General features: G+C 55.8%; 1 protein-coding gene and 1 long non-coding RNA gene across 9 annotated transcripts in view; one reads left to right on the top strand and one right to left on the bottom strand.

Annotated features, from left to right (window-relative positions):
- ARHGAP23 (Rho GTPase activating protein 23) overlaps positions 1 to 13,845 on the top strand; it is a 94,741-nt gene that overhangs the window by 23,347 nt on the left and 57,549 nt on the right. Inside the window, exon 1 of one of the 6 annotated variants that reach the window (XM_054546504.2) lies at positions 12,247 to 12,645. The exons of the other annotated variants lie outside the window; for them this stretch is intronic. The gene's annotated coding sequence lies outside the window, so the exon portion shown is untranslated. Of the gene's footprint in view, positions 1 to 12,246; positions 12,646 to 13,845 lie in introns of those variants that run through there. 6 annotated transcript variants of the gene reach the window in all.
- LOC112129627 (uncharacterized) lies at positions 8,885 to 10,701 on the bottom strand. 3 transcript variants are annotated; one of them, XR_002911971.3, is made up of 3 exons: positions 10,157 to 10,701; positions 9,837 to 9,924; positions 8,885 to 9,250 (listed from the first exon to the last, which is right to left on the bottom strand). It is a non-coding gene; the product is annotated as an uncharacterized LOC112129627 (long non-coding RNA). The 3 variants fall into 3 exon arrangements; XR_002911973.3 differs by having other exon boundaries at positions 10,143 to 10,669; XR_010137986.1 differs by lacking the exon at positions 9,837 to 9,924 and having other exon boundaries at positions 10,157 to 10,685.

Below are 13,845 nucleotides of genomic sequence, written 5' to 3' on the forward strand. Positions count from 1 at the left end.
ATGTCTGGCTGGCCCAAGGCAGCCGCCCCTCTGTTGTCCTCTCCTCCCTCCTCTCTTCTCTCTTTCCCCCTTCCCCTCCTCCCTTAACCTCTTCCCCCACCTTCTTCCTCTCAACCAGTCTTCCTGAAATCTACGGATGTCCAAGTCCCTCGTCATGGAAGAGCCCACATAAGGAAACTGAGGCCCCAGAGAGGGCGGGGCCTGGAGGGAGAAACCCGTAGTAATGAGGCGTATAATGAGGTGGCTGAGAGTCTGGGCTCTGCCCACAGCTTCAATCCCAAGCTGACATTAGCTGTGGCACCATGGCAGATTCCTTAGCTTGCTAAGTTAGACAAGTGTTTCAGAAAGTCAAGCTGAGACCTGGAGGGTAAGGGTTGAGTCAAGGGAAGAAGGGGAGCGGGAGGGGGCAGGCAGGCACTGTATTATAGTCCAGGGAGAGGGGAACTTGGATGTGGGGAGCAGGCCCTGAGTCTCAGGACAAGGGCTTGGCACGTTGCAGAACCCACGAGGAGGGCTTGTGGCTGGAGTGTGGCCAGCTGGGGTGAGGGCACAGAGATGCAAAGAAGATTGAAGCAGCTCCCCCTTTTTTCCCCACCCCTTTCTCCCCCACTCCTTTTTTTTGAGCCTGGATCTGGCTCTGTCGCCCAGGCTGGAGTAGAGTGGCACAACCATGGCTCACTGCAGCCTTGAACTCTTGGCTCAAGCAATCCTCCCACCTCAGCCTCCCAAGTAGCTGGGACTACAGGCGTGCCCCACGGCGCCTGGCTAATTTTTACTTTTATTTTTGTGGAGATGGAGTCTTACTATGTTGACCAGGCTGGTCTCAAACTCCTGGGCTCAAGGGATCCTCCTGCCTCTGTCTCCCCAAGTTCTGTGATTACAGGCATGAGCCACCACGCCCGGCCCCCCTTTCTTCCTTATTCCAGCACCCCCAACTTCTGGATCTGGTTCCCTCTGAGGAAGGGGTGGGGATATAAAAAGCCCCTGCCTCTGCTAGACCCCTCCTGGGGACAGGGTTCTGGTTACCCCTAACTCTCTGAGGAAAGGCTCATTCATTCTCCAACATTTAGAAACAGTGTGCAGAGCACCCACCCTGGGCCAGGAGCCAGGGATTTGACCACCAGCAAAGCAGACATGGTCCTTGCCTTCCAGGACCTACAGCCCTATGGGGAGATGTTGGTCAAAATAAGCTCATAAATAAGTAGACACTGACAAGAGGATGCACAGGGAACCGACCTGGTCTGGGGCCAGAGGAGGTGTGCCTGGGGAAGTTACATTTTCGCTAAGAGCAACAGGGTGGGTAGGAGTGAATCAGGGCGTGGGTTACATTGCAGAAACAGCATGTGCAAAGGACCTGAGGCTGGAAGGGTGCCTGGTCCTCACAGAAGGTGGAAGGAGGCCAGGGTGGCCAGAGCACAGAGGAAGAGGGTGTGGTGAGTGTGGGGGCCAAGGCGCGTCCCACAGGGCCTGGTGGTCATAATATTAAAATAATCAATCTGGACTGTCAGATGCCAGAGAGGTGACTGCCACTTGGAGCAGGGCAATGGTGTAATGAAGTGAGCAGACTCCGGAGACATCTAGGAAGCAGAGTCTGCTCCGATGGGGGGATGGAGGGCTGGGGCCATAACACCTAATTCTTGGTTCTCAGCAACTTTTTCAGGCTGCTGTCCCTGTCTTTATTTTATAGCTGAAGAAATAAGGAAACTTGAGTGACCTTGAGTGATGATCTTGAGGTCACACAGCCAGAAAAGGGCCAGGGCCAGTACCAATGGCAAGTGTGGCCTTTTCTCTGTGTTAGTCTTCTTGATGCCAGGACAGTGGTCACTTTCTCACCAGCCTCCCTGTCCCCACGCCTCGGTGCCCCTGCAGGTCACCCCAGCATTCCCTGCCTAGCACCCAACCGGGTGGAGAGCCAGGAGTTCCAGGTGGTAGGTGCTGTGTGCCACCTTTATTTCCAGAGGTTGTTCTGCTGTTAAAGGAGTTAGTCCATTTAACAGCAGCGTGCCTGGGGTATAGTAAGCACTCAACAAGTATTCATGACTGTGTGGCTGTTATCCTGTCCCCAAATGTGGGGCCAGGCAAACTGGCAGGGGGAGGCGGGAGGAGGATCTGGAGTGAGGATGATGCTATCTGTCGTCTTCTGACCAGAGAGCTCAGCCCAGGGGGCTCCCTCATGGCAGCGGCCCAGGGGAGGCTGTTTGTCCCTGCAGAGCCACTGTCCCTGCCACCTGTCCAGCTGCCTCTGGGCATCACAGACTGGATTAGGGAGTGGTTCAGTTCATAGGCAGGGCCACATGTGTGAATGGGAAGGTAGGGGTAACTGGGAGGGATGGGCAGGGCTGGGGTGAGGGGGTGGGTGGTTTCAGGGGTGGGGCTGACAGCCTCTCCCTTCGGGGAGCCCCATGTGCCCCCGGGAGACTTTCGGAATCTGCTGAGACCTGCCCTGGGAGGGGACATGGCCTTAGCTTGACTGGGACCCAGCTCTTGCCTGAAGGAAACCAGTGTGTGCACCTGTTACCTCTGCCCAGTCTGTCAGACAACAGGAAGCACTCCCGGGGGGCGGGGGGCAGGCAGAGTCACACCTAGAGCTCTCCCCTAGTCTCCTCTGAAATGCGCTGTCCAGTGTGAGACCGGGGGGATGGATCTGCTGACCTTAGAGAAGAGTCATTGCAGGCATTCCCCTGCCTTTAGGAATGACTGCTCCAGTCTAGTCTGAAAAGGGGCTTTGGCCTCTCTCCTTGAACAAAGGGAGACCCCGAGTTTCCACAGTTGCTCTGTCCTTCTGCAGGGGATTCTTCTCCTCTGTAGGAGATGGGGAGGGGAAGATCCCAGGGCAGGTTGGAGCTGAGGGGCCTGGGGAGCGAGGTTGAGGGAATGAGGACCCTTCTGCTGGCTCTGGGTTGTCAAGGAGACGAGGCATGCCAGCGCTGGGCCAGCAGGGGGCTCTGCTGGCCACGGGACCTGCCTGTCGGGCAGCCGAGATGTGCACCCTTCATTGTGCCGGCTCATTTCCAGGAGTGCCTGAGAGGACGCGGCGGTGTCTCTGTGGGCACACCCTTGTGTGTATGTTATAGGTGGGTGTGAGTGTGTGGCGCGTTGGAACAGGCATGTGTGTGCTTAGTGGGTTTGAGGACCCCCACACTGAGCCAGGTTTCTGCCAAGAAAACTCTTCCAAGGTCCTGCCGGCAGCCTTGGAAGAGTTTGTGCATGACTGGGGATGGCAGCCTCTGTGGATGGCAGGCCCCCATCAATGCCGAGGACCTGATGCGTGCCAGGTTCAGGCTGGGCGATCCCCCCGTGTGAGGACCTCTAGGGCTCCAAAGATGACAGTAGAGACTTTGAGGAGGTGCAGTGGAGAAGGGATGGCAGGGAAAGGTCTTCCAGGCAGGAGGTGCCCAGCTTCTGGGCAACCTCTGTGGGCAGAGCCTTCTCCTGGGCACCAAGGAGAGACCTGTTCATTTGTTTCATCTTTCAACTTTTTTTTTTTTTTTTTTTTGAGACAGAGTTTTGCTCTTGTCATCCAGGCTGGAGTGCAATGGTTCGATCTCGGCTCACTGCAACCTCCACCTCCTGGGTTCAAGCAATCCTCCTGCCTCAGCCTCCAGAGTAGCTGGGATTACAGGCACCTGACACCACACCCAGCTAATTTTTGTATTTTTAGTAGAGTCGGGGTTTCACCATGTTGGCAAGGCTGGTCTCAAACTCCTGACCTCAGGTGATCCAACTGCCTTGGCCTTCCAAAGTGCTGGGATTACAGGCCTGAGCCACCGTGCCTGGCCTTTTATTTTTTGTGTGTGTTTGATTTCTGACTTGGCCTTTTTAAAAAAATTTTAAAATATATAATACGGCCGGGTGCTGTCGCTCACGCCTGTAATCCCAGCACTTTAGGAAGCCGAGGTGGACAGATCACGAGATCAGGAGATCGAGACCATCCTGGCTAACACAGTGAAACCCCGTCTCTACTTAAAAAAAAAAAAAAAAATAGCCGGGCTTGGTGGCGGGAGCCTGTAGTCCCAGCTACTCAGGAGGCTGAGGCAGGAGAATCGCTTGAACTGGGGAGGCAGAGGTTGCAGTGAGCTGAGAGCGTGCCATTGCATTCCACACTCCAGCCTGAGCAACAAGAGCGAAACTCCATCTCAAAAAATATATATATATAAAACAAAATTTATAATTTTAACGGTTTTTAACTGTAAAGTGGCATTAAGTACATCCATATTATTGTGCTATCACCATAAGTGGTGATATTCCACTATCACCATAAGTGGAATAATACAATATTTATTCATTCATTCCTTTTTTTTTTTTTTTTTTTTTTTTTTTAAGACAGGGTCTTGCTTTGTCACCCAGGCTGGAGTGCAGTGGTGTGATCACGGCTCACTGCAGCCTTGACCCCCTTGGCTCAAGGGGTCCTCCCATCTCAGCTTCCTGAGGAGCTGGGATTATAGGTGCGTGCTACCATGCTCTGCTATTTTTTTATTTTTTGTAGAGACAGGGTTTCACCATGTTGTCTAGGCTGGCCCTGAACTCCTGACCTCTCAGCCTCCCAAAGTGCTGGGAATACAGGTGCTGGGATTACAGACGTGAGCCACCAAGCCCAGCCAATATTACTCCTTTCACTTAGCATAATGTCTTCAAGGTTCATCCACATTGTAGCATGTGTCAAATTTCATTTTTTTTTTTTTTTTGAGACAGGGTCTGGCTCCTCTAGGCTGAGGTGTAGTGGCGCGATTTCAGCTCATTGTAACCTCCATCTCCTGTGCTCAAGCCATCCTCCCACCTTAGCCTCCCTAGCAGGTGGGACTACATGTGTGTGCCACCACGCCCAGCTAATTTTTTTTTTTTTTTGGTAGAGATGTTGTTTCACCATGTTGCCCGGGCTGGTCTTGAACTCCTGGGTTCAAGCAACCCTCCCACCTCAGCCTCCCAAAGTGCTGGGATTACAGGTGTGAGCCACCCCGCCTGGCCTTCACTTATTTTAAAAGGCTAAATAATACAATTATTATTATTCATATCATGTATGTAGCATATGTAATACAATAATACAGACAATTTCATTGTATGGATATACCTCATTTTGTTTGTCCATTCATCCGTAGATGGACGCTTGGGTTGCTTGCATTTCTTGGCTGTTGTGAGTGACACTGCTATGAACATGGGTGTACAAACATTTCTTCTTTTGTTTGCCCAGGCTGGAGTGCAACGGCGCAATCTTGGCTCACTGCAACCTTCGCCTCCCTGGTTCAAGCGATTCTCCTGCCTCAGCCTCCTGTCCATGTTTAATTTTTTGAGAAACTGCCATACTGATTTCCATAGCAACTCCACCATTTTATCTATTTATTTTTTATTGCTTTTTTAGAAAGGGAGTCTTGCTCTGTGGCCCAGGCTGAAGAGCAGTAGTGTGATCACAGCTCACTGCAGCCTCCAACTCCTGGGTTCAAGGGATCCTCCCACCTCAGCCTCCCAAGTAGCTGGGACTACAAGTGTGTGCCATCACGTTTGGCCAATTTTGCATTTTTTATAAAGATGGGGTCTCTGTATGTTTCCCAGGCTGGTCTTGCACTCCTGGCCTCCCAAACACTGGGATTACAGGTAAGAGCCACTGTGCCTGGCCACAGCCACACCATTTTACATTCCCACAGCAATCCAATTTCTCCACATCCTCACCATTAAGAAATAATTTTTGAGCTGGGCGTGGTGGCTCATGCCTGTAATCCCAGCACTTCGGGAGGCCGAGGCGGGTGGATCATTTGAGGTCAGGAGTTCAAGATTAGCCTGGCCAACATGGTGAAACCCCGTCTCTACTGAAAATACAAAATTTAGCCGGGCGTGGTGGCACGTGCCTGTAATCCCAGCTACTCAGGAGGCTGAGGCAGAAGAATCACTTGAACACAGGAGGTGGAGGTTGCAGTGAGCCGAGATCTCGCCACTTCACTCCAGCCTGGGCAACAGAGACTCCGTCTAAAAAAAAAAAAAGAAATAATTTTTGAGAGCCTGCTATGCACAAAGCTCTCTAGGAGGGCAAATCCATTCTGAAAACCCAACAGCCATTGTCCTTAGGGAGCTCTCAGTCTAAGGGGGAGACTCAGGCCAGGCCCTTGAGCATACTCCAATCTGAGGGGAAAGACACAGGCCATGCCTTTTGGGAGACCCTAGACTGATGTGGGGCAAAAATCCCTTGTTTTCAAGGAGCACACAGTCTTGATGGAGGAGGCACAGCTTCTTCCCTTTGAGGAGTCCGCAGACAGGCCCAGAGGCCAGAATGGAGACCCCAGAGACAGCCAAGGGGCTGCTGAGGGGGTAAATCAGGGGGTTCAGAGGGGTTGTGGTAAGCCCTGTCCCATGCCAGCCTGCTGTTGCCTGGGCGATGGCCCTGGTGTTTACTTTGTGGCTGGCTAGACGCACCCTTTTCTGTAAGTGCTCATTTCCCACCAAGAGGAAAGAGGCTCCTCTTTAGTCTCCCCTTCCTCTGTTGTCCCTGAGGGGGGAACTGGCCCTCCTCTGGCACTGGAGACCCTGCCAGCCTGGCACCTTTGCCATGCTCCTTGCCTGCTGGGAGAGGCCCCATCCTGGGGTCTCATGTTGCCTACCCCTTCCCTACTCCCAGAGGGCCCACAAGGTAGTGCTCTGGGTTTGCCAAAGTTCAGCCAAGGAAGTGGGAGATCCTACTGAATCCTCCCTGCTTGGGAGGAACTGGGGCACGTCAGGAGCCTGTAGGAACCTGGGGCTGGCAGTGGGAGGTGGGGGTGATGCCGGGAAGGATGAACTTGCCTGGGTCTGTGAGCGTCCACATGTGTCACCGTGTCTTTGTGTATCCGTGGCTGAGTGTCTGCATGTCTGAATGTGAGTGTGACTGTGATGACTATCCAAAAAGCCGTCGAAACAGCCTGCATTTATTAAATCCCTACTATGTGCTCTGAGCCTGTGCTAAGACTTTCTTTAATTTACTTAATCCTCCCAACAACCTCTGAGGTGGAAATTCATGTCATTACCATTTTATTGATGAGGAACCAAGGCTTAAAGAGGTTAAGTAACTCACCCAAAGTCTCACATCTAGAAAGTGGTAGAGATAGGGCTCTGACTCAGCCTCCAGAGGACTTCAGATCCCGTGTGTCAGCCCCTGAGCTGTGCTGCTACTGAAAGAACTTGGGGAGTTTTTTTTTTTTTTTGAGACAGGGTCTTGGTCCGTCACCCAGGCTGGAGTGCAATGGCACGAACACAGTTCACTGCACCCTTGACTTCCTGGGCTCAAGTGATCTTCCCATCTTAGCCTCCTGAATAGCTGGGACCAGAGGTGCATGCCACCATCCCCAATTAATTTTTAAATTTTTTGTAGAGATGGGGTCTTGCCAAGTTGCCCAGCCTCTTTTTTTTTTTTTTTTTTTTTTTTGAGACCGGGTCTCACACTGCAGCCTTGACCTCCCTGGGCTCAGGTGATCCTCCCCACCTCAGCCTCCCGAGTAGTTGAGACCACAGGCATGCACTACCACACCTGGCTAATTTTTATATTTTTTGTAGAGACGGGGTTTTGCCGTGTTGCCCAGGCTGGTCTTGAACTCCTGGGCTCAAGCGATCCTCCTGCCTTAGCCTCCCAGAGTGCTGGGATTATAGGCATGAATCATCATGCCCAGCCAGAATTTGAGGATTTTGTGCATTTGGCATTATCTCAGCCCACCTCCCTGATGGTGGTGGGATGTCTAGAGTGACAGGTGCTTCCTCATCTCCCTTCCCAGGCGTCTGTGGCTCTGGCCTAGTTTGAGGGAGAGGGAGCACAGTCCATCCTAACCCCGGGCAAGAGTGGCCCTAGAGGGGAAGAGCACTGGGTCTGGGGAGACCCTGGGAACCACCCCCTACCCATGGGCCAGACATAGCACCAGTGCGGGGTGCCCAGGTTCCCTGTGATGGGGGTTATGTATACATGGAGGGCGCTGGGGAGACACAGGCTTGCTTGGCCGGCTCATCAACTTGGCCTGCTGGGGCTTGTCAGGCGGGAGTCTCTACCCAAGCAATGCTGGGAACTAGGCATCTGAATGGGGCAAAAGGGTGGAAGAGGCCCGAGGGGGCAGCCGCCCTTGACTGAGGAGACTGGAGCAGGGTTCAGAGGCCCAGGCGTGGGCGGAGCGGGCATGTGTCGGTATCGAATTGCCTGCATGCCTGGGATGCACAGATCTGCGGTGGGATTTGTCCTGTCTGTGCGCGAGGTTGTGGAGTGGTCATGGGTCTGCGTTTGGTGGTTTGCGACTGGTGTACAGGACCAGATGGAGCTTCAAACATGCTGGATGACTCTCTTGGGGTGGGGGCATTGTTTGTCACCTGGCAGTTTGGGGCCCACATTCTGGGAAGAGCGCTGAGCAAGCCGGAGGAAGGAAAAGCAGGCAGAATCGACCCTGAGCCCCTCTCTCACTTCCTGAACCACACGCCCTGCAACACGTCAGTTTCCTTCTTGCTCCTATCTCTGACCCTTGGGACTCCGGACGCTCTCCTCCCCTTCCCCAGTGCCTACTTGCTTCTACTCCTCCAGTCCAGACCATCCTTTCCTGTGAGGATAGCCTGGGAGGTGTCTGGCCCCACCCTCAAAAAACTGTCACCTCCCAGAGAGAAGAGGCCCCGTGCACCTGAGAGCAGGGCTACCTTGGTTTGTGGGGGTCTCCCTTGGTGGGGGTGAAGGCAGCCGGCTTTGGCCAGAGTCTAGAACCTGGGGATCCCTAAAGGTTTCAGGAGCTGGGACAATATTCCTGAAAGACTCTTCAAAGTATCTCAGCTCCTGACCCACAGCAGGTACTCAAGATGTGGTTAAACAAGAGGGTAATGGAAAAAGATCTGGTAAGCGGTTAGAACCCTGGGATCCGGTCCCAGCTTAGTAAAAATGAGTCCTTGAACTAGTCACTTGTTCTCTTTGAACCTCAGTTTCTTTTTTAAATTTTATTCTTATTTATTTAGTTATTTATTTTGGGACAGGGTCTCACTCTGTCTCCCTGGCTGGAGAGCAATGGCGTAATCTCTGCTCATTGCAACCTCTACCTCCCAGGCTCAGGTGATCCTCCCACCTAAGCCTCCTGAGTAGCTGAAACTACAGACACGTGCATGCCACCACACTTGGCTAATTTCTGTATTTTTTGTAGAGATGGGGTTTCGCCATGTTGCTCAGGCTGGTCTCAAACTCCTGGGCTCAAGCGATCTGCCCACCTTGGCCTCCCAGTGCTGAGATTGCAGGTGTAAGCCACCACGCCTGGTCAAGCCTCAGTTTCTGTAACTGAAAAACAGGTATCAAAAAAATCCCTGGTTATCTGATTCTCAGGGTAAGTGTCAAATGAGAACAAGTGAGAGTGCTTTCAAATAGTAAAAGACAATGATCTCTTGGAAGGAGGGAAGACTGGATGCCCTCCCTTTGGGGATGCAGCCTTCAAGCCCCTCCCCAGGGACCCTCAGGAAGATGAGGTTGAATGGATTTTGCAAGCTGGTCAAACTAGAGGGGGATGGGAGGGGCAGCTCAGCAGGGTAATTTCTGATGCAGGGGGAGGAAGCTGGGCAGGGCGTGGGGGGAGGACTCACGCTAGGCAGGAAGGCTTGGAATAGAATCTCAGCTACGCCTGGTATTTCCCAGCCCTGGGCCCCCTCCCCTACCACCCTCTGGGGCCCACCCCACATTCCTTTCCCAGAGGAAATGGGGGAGGGAGCGGAGAGGCTCCCCAGGCCTGGAGGATCATTTATTCAAGCTACATAACCTTTGAGGCCCCACTGTGTGCACTCTCCCCATGAAGTCCCCACAGAGGCAGCTGGGTGTGGAGGTGGTGGGGGTGGGGAAAGAAGGTGTGGTTTGTGTTGGAGGAATCTGTTACCTCCTTGGCTGGGCCTTGCTCCCCTGCCAGGTTAGAGGGCAGGAAATGGACATTGTATATGGTTGATCCTTTCCAAGGTCTCTGCAGTCTGAACACAGAAAACCCATGTTGCGTCTCCACCTCTCTCCTCCCTGCTGCCCCAGAACCCTCAGCGGTTTTGAATTCCACAGAGGTGGATTCTTGATCTGGGCACACAGCAGCACCTGTTGGCCATCAGAGGCTCCATGGGGGATGAGAGGGGAGAGTTACTCCATTTCCTCAGAACCAGGGACTGGACTAGCAGCAAGAGGAATGCAAGTTAGGTACCTGGAAGGACTTACTGGCTGCTTGCTGGGAGGAGAGGCCAGACTTGGAGCTGAAGACATCTGGTTGCCCTCCGCTTGGGGCCCCAGAGTCTGACATGGCTGGGGACATCTTGATGGTGGTTCCAGCTGGTCTAGGAGGGTCTGGCCTTTGGAGAGTATGACGGAGTCACAGGGCAGGGCAGGGCAGGGCAGGAGTGGTCCCGACACCGAATCCTTAGTTTTCTAGCGATGGAAGTGGGGCGGGAGAGGGTGCCGATGGAGATGGCGCGTGCTGCTCTCCCCGGCTGCAGTCCTTTCCCGCTCTCCCGCTAAGCTCTCCTGACTCAGCTCGTGGCAGCCTCACTCTTCCCATCTGGCTTCCGCCAGGGTGGGGGTGGGGGGTCCAGCTCCTGCACGGAGGGGGAGCCCAGCAAACAGCAAACAGGAAACAGGAGAACAAAACCAGCTCCCTGGCTGACACAGGCAGCCGCCCCCACACGCCTCACCCTCACCCTTCCTCTCTCTTCCTTCTCCCTCCCTTGATCCCGACCTCCCTCGTGGTCCGCTCTTCTCCCTTCCCCCTCCCCTCCCACCTCTGTCCCCTAGGCTCCCTTCCCGTCCCTTTGCTTCTCCACCTTCTGACACTTTGTTGTCTGCTCCCTTCCCCTCCCTCTGCCCCCAGGCCCCTCCCCATCTCTGCCCCTCCATCTCCCACCCCCCACCCCCTTTCTGGATTTCCTACCTCCCCATTGGGCCACCCTCCCGCAGGTTCTTGCTGGGGACAGTGGATGGTGGAATGGGAGGGAAGGGGAGCAGCGTCTGCTTGGTGCTCCCTTCTGGTAGCTGCCCCAAAAAGGCCCAACCCTTATGACGCTTCCTCCTGGACTCCTCCTAGATTCGGGAGTGGGGTTGGGCTGGAGCTGCCCCGCTTTCCTGGCTGCTGGCAGGGATTTGGGTGTAGGATAGAAGTTGGGATGAGGGGCCCTGGGGTTGGAGTCCTGGTGCTGCCATAACAAGCTGGGTGCTCTTGGACCTCAGTTTCCTTCTCTACAAATGAGGCCACAGAAATGGCCCCGGGCCACAGCAAGTGGCTGTGGTGATATTGTTGGTGAACAGTCAAGTGGGCTAGAAATGGTGATGGTGATTACACATCCACTAGCCAAGGCCTCTGCTAGCCCCACCCGGATGGGGCCTGGGAAGAGCAAGAGCCAGGAAGGCGAGCAGGGCAGGGGCTAGCACAACATGGCGCTTCCTGTCTGGCTCACATGGCAGGGGGTGGGAGAGGAGGCAGCTTTGAATGATTGTCAGCTTGTGGTGACCCTGTAGGTACAGCTAATGGGTAGGGAGTCCTGGGAAGAAGGGTGGTTCCCACGGGGGTGTTGGGGACTCCACCTGCTCTTAAGGGTGTGTGGCTGTCACTCTGTGCAGGGCAGTGTGTGTAGCACTCTAGGGGCTGTGGCATCCATGCCTGGAGTGCCTGAGCTGTGCAGTGTGTGCGTGGCATCTGTCACGTTGTGAGGGTCCCTGTGGATTATGTGTGGAGTGCGTGGGTGGGTAAATGTGGGTCTGGCGTGCTTGCACATGCATCTCTCTGAGTGTGTGGACCGTATACACTTGGGCGGATGTCTGAGGTGTGTGTATACGATGTGGAAGAGTGTCCTGTGTGTAGGGGGGGATAGTGTGTTTCTGGGGTATGTCCACATAGGGTGAGTGTGTGTCGGCAGGTGGATGTGTGTGATGCGGGTCTGTACAGAGTGGGTAGGGTGTGCAGCAGAGTGAGGGACACCTGGAGCATGTGTGACTGTTTCTCTGGGTGCATGGGGCTGATACGCGCGCGTATGCGTGTGTGTATGTGTGCGCGCGTGCTGGAAGGGTGCAAGGTGTGCGGGCCGGGGGAGAGTGCGTGTCTGGGTCGAGGGCTGCCGTCTGCGTGTGAGGGTGCGAGGGTGTGGTCGTGCGGGGGACTGTGTAGTGCCCTGGCGTGTGGGGTGTGAGTGTGAGATCTGGGCGGCCGCGGACAGGGGCCGCCCCGGAGGGGGAGGCGTCAGCCCTGCGAGACTCGCGGGCGTGTCGGGGCTCGGGCGCCTTCAGCCGGGAGGCGCGGAGCCGCTCCAGCCGTCCTGCCGCCGTCCGCGCGGGCCGTCCGTCCCTTCGGGGCCCCCGGGCCCCGGGCCCGCGGCTCCGGGGGGCGGGCGGGGACCCCCGGGGCCCACCGGCCGCCCGGGTGGTCGAGGACGCCGTCTGCCGGGCGCCTAGCAGCGGCCCCGAGCCCCTGCGCGGCGCGCGCGGCTCCGGAAGCCCGGCCTGGGGCGTACTGGGGCCGAGGCGGTGGCCGGGCCCGGGAGCCCCCGCCGGCCGCGGAGCTGGTGGGCAGCGCCGTGTGGCGCGTGGAACGCGCGGGGGCCGGGGGCTGGCGCTGGGAGCGCGCCGTCGGCGTGGACTGCAGCGCCCCGGAACCGCGCTGCCTCTGGCTGCCCTGTCTCAGCCACAGCGACCGCCGCGCGCCCGGGCCGCGCCGGGCCAGGGTGAGCGCCGCGGGGCCGGGGCCGGGGCAGGCCTTGTCGGGGTCTGAGTGGGACTGGGTCACCAATTCCCTGCGGCCTTTGAGCTGTGTGCGCCCTGCATTCCAGGACTGATGCCCCTGGAGCGGGGAGTGAGTGAGGCGCTTGAGAGACGGGGCTGAGGGTGGCAGGATTTGTGGCTTGGAGCTCTGCCAGGGCTTCTGGGATGACAACCCCCAGTCTGGGTTGAGGCCTCCAGGGGGCTCAGCCCTCTCGGTTTCCAGGCAGTGGAAGGATGGAAGGGACCAGAGCGTTTGAAGAGACGCTGGGGCTTCTAGGAATCCCAGAGGGTGTGGGTAGGCAGGGACCCCGAGTCCGAGGCAGGCAGAGGCACCACTGAATGGAGCAGGGCACACGATCCACCCCACCCCTGGTAGGGGACCCGGACACGGCACACGAGGGTTTCCTAGTGGGCAGAGGAGGCTGAGTGGCAGACGGGCCCCTGCAGGTAGTGAGTGCTCTCAGGGCTGACAGGGCTGGGCTGGGGGACTGCCGTGTTTCTCATGTCCGGGATGGACCAGGCTGGTGTGAGTCACAGTGGGCGCCATGCCCGGCCTGAACACTGTGCTCCCTGCGATGACCTCTTTATGCCCCTGGGGGGAGGAGCAGGGCTCCTGGGTTCTAGTTTCTGGTGCTGCCAACCCACCACGTGTCCACCTCTGCCTAATTTGTGGCCTAAGGCCGTCTGCCCTGCTGTCACCATCAGCTGGTATTTTTGGACGTCTCTTTCTTTCCTGACATGAGGGTGGGAGTGTTTGGAAATAGATCCAGGCCAGGAGAATTTAATCAGCAATGTCCCTGTGTCCCCTGAGCGACTCCCTCTCAGTCCCCTTGTCTCTGTGCCTAAGTCAGAGAGGCAGAGCTGTGTGTGTGTGTGAGCTGTGCACCTTTCTAGTTGTTATCAATGGCTCCGTCTCTGTTTTTTGCACCTATCACCTCCCCCACCTCAAGATGAGAACAAGACTCAGTTCTGTCCCAGGTCACAGGGGAGGAGAGGAGACAGGCATGTATTATAGCATGAAGGACTGAGGTTAAGCAAGGAAGAACTTCCCACAGGGGAGATGCCAGCTCTGGCTCTTGATGGGTGTCCTGGTGTCTCTTCTTCAAGCAGGTGTGTGGTAGCTGACATTCTGAAGAGCCTAGTTGGAAGAGGTGGGAGGAAGG

Source organism: Pongo abelii, chromosome 19 (assembly GCF_028885655.2).
Source record: "Pongo abelii isolate AG06213 chromosome 19, NHGRI_mPonAbe1-v2.0_pri, whole genome shotgun sequence".
Classification (NCBI taxonomy): domain Eukaryota; kingdom Metazoa; phylum Chordata; class Mammalia; order Primates; family Hominidae; genus Pongo; species Pongo abelii.